This window comes from Rhagoletis pomonella, unplaced genomic scaffold (assembly GCF_013731165.1).
Source record: "Rhagoletis pomonella isolate Grant_MI unplaced genomic scaffold, Rhpom_1.0 Rhpom_scaffold_00003, whole genome shotgun sequence".
Taxonomy (NCBI): domain Eukaryota; kingdom Metazoa; phylum Arthropoda; class Insecta; order Diptera; family Tephritidae; genus Rhagoletis; species Rhagoletis pomonella.
Genome location: NW_023458557.1, coordinates 60,433,597 through 60,436,460, shown reverse-complemented (window position 1 = coordinate 60,436,460; position 2,864 = coordinate 60,433,597).

Below are 2,864 nucleotides of genomic sequence, written 5' to 3'. Positions count from 1 at the left end.
CTACTACCATTTTCGCAACAAGGGATTGCATTCTTGCCCTTTCTCTGTCCTTCGCAAATGCAACCTTTTGTAAGGGAGTGTCAAACCGCAGCTGTCAATAATTATCTAACCTTGTATTATTGAATCATGGCAGTAGACAACCCTGCCATGTATTTTGTTGCTGCTTGAGACGCCTAGAACGTCAACAGAAAGAAATGTAAACACTTTCGACCAATCAAATGCAAGCAAAAAGGATGCTAATGTAAATGTATGGAATGGGAATGTAGCAAAGTTTGACAGTTCAGCTTTTCACGAAGCAGAAAAAATCAAAACTGCAGCACTGGCGCTTCTACCTGTTTAATGTGCCTTGTCACAAACTATAAACCAGTGTGCGGAACCCCATTTTTTTAGGTGGTAAATAAGCCCTAAAAATTGTAGTAGATTCGAAAGCAATGTGGTAGATTTACATAAAAGTAGGTATTAAAATGCGAAATCTTTAAGTTTATCACGTATTTCATTAGTCTATAAAAGATACAGAACATACTTTAAAACATATACATATATTACTAATGTAAAAGAAAAACAAACACACAATTCATTATTACATGGGTATGCCAAAAACAATGGGCTTTCTCCGGAACTATCTTCCGCCGGTAATGGTTTTGGTAGGCTTTGTTTTCTCCTGAAAAGTATTTTTTATTAAAATATATTTCATTAATACTATACAAAGCTTAATAAATTTACCTTATCACAAATTTATCCATTTTGTACACTACCGCTTAAGGCTATTGGGGCATACTCATTGTCGAAATATGTAAAGTCGACTTTAATACTAGTTGCAGCTTTTTTGACAGATATTCTATTGAAACTTATGTCAAAAAACTGCCACTAACTTTAGAGCCGAATTTACTTTGCCTATGATTACACCCCATTGATTTCGGAGCCGAATTACACCAATTCACTTACCCTAGCACTTAGCAAATTAGCCATGCGTTTAAACCTAAGGGATGGTTGTTCAATGTCTGGTTATCACTACCACTACACTATCGACGATTTTGACATCATGCATGCAACATGTGATCGATAAAGCAGTCCTTATACTTAACCGGAGCTTCTACCTCCGATTTGTGCTAATCAGACATTGAACAACCGGCCCTAATAGATGTAACTACACTTAGAAAATGAAATGCAAAAATTAGAGCAAATTTCGCATTCACAATTGTCCAATTCACAGCAGTACATTAAATTAAAAGATCATAAGGATGGTAAAATCATCCGCATTGTAAAATGAGCAAAATTGTAAAATGTAGATTTTAAGCTTATACAGCGCTTTTGCTGCATTTAAAATGCAACATTTAGCACTTTCGAACATATGTTTTCGAAGAGCGTTCATGCTATAGCATTTAGCAAATGTACATTTACGCGAGTTCGAAATCATATGCTATTGACAAACAGCCGTGTTCCAGTCTCTTATTTAGATCCGTGTATATTACGATCAATTCTCACGCAGAAGATAATGTGCAAAAACCCTATTGAAAAGGAAAAAATAAATTTTAAACCAAAAATTAAATACAAAAACTTGAATTGTTTTAACCATAACCGAGCATTTGTTTATATATATATTCATTTGTCGGTGCTGTCAATTAAAATTTCTTCACTTAATTAGGAAACAAAACAAACAGAGTTGATCATAAATTGATCCTGATTTCTATCAGCATCACATCGATGTTGAATTTGCTTAACTTTTCTTTATCCAAATATGTAATGTAATCTCGATTGACGATCACTGAAACGCAGCTAGCAACTGTATACTCGAAAAAGCAATGTTGCCATTTTTTATCTTTAAACCATGTTCGAATCGTGGAAACTTTGGAAGATCACAGGGTTGCTTTTAGCATTTAGATTCTTAATGCAAAAATGGAATTGCATTTAGGTGACGAATTTTGTATGGATAAATGTACATTTAGAGTAGCATTTAGAGTTAAATGCTCTAAATGTGCTTTTACGCATAAGCAAAAACAGGCCATTACGGTGCTTGATGTGGTAGAAATGCAATTTAGCAAGAGGTATCGATTTTTACAGATTTGGTAGTCTGCACACTGGTATAAACCCATTGTGCATACATACAAGTGACAAATGTTCTTCTTCTGCCTGGAAACCGCATGAAAACAATCTGGAAAGTGCCTGTCAAAATGTATAAATATCCTGCCAAAATGTTAGACAGGGTGTTTAAAGTGATGCAAATAAGGCAAAAGTTATTAAACAAAGTAAAACAATTGCCAAAATATGCATTAAATTAAATGAATTGATGCATTTATATGCCATTTTAGTATTTTAAAGCGTATGGTCAATAACTCTCACACTCAACAGAACTTTTTTGCTGTTTTTACAGCTGTGATCACCTGATTTTATTTGCTACAGGGTTACTCAATATCTATAAAAAAAAACTTTAAACAGACTCTGACAAAAACAGCAAAAACTGGGTTTCACCAGTTTACCCTAGGCGAATTTATACAAGGTGCTGTTGACAACACAGAACCAAAAATTACAACAACGAAGTATACGCCCATTAACAAGCAATATAAAGCAGAATTACCACAAACACTTAATTTTGACAAAAAGTACCAATTCGCCGTGAAATCAGTGGATCCGACAACACCATGTTGCAATAATACAAGGTGTTATCGGTTGGCACGATTGAGAGAAATAGAGATTGCGCCAATCGCGGTACCGCTAATCCGCTCTTTGTGATTTTGACAGAATCAGCTGTGTGCGGTACGTCATCTTGGTGCAATTGTTGATTGTGAGCATACGAAAAAACCAAATAACAATTTTAATATTCGTGCGTTAATATTTCTGCGTGGATTTAAACAATTATTGAGACA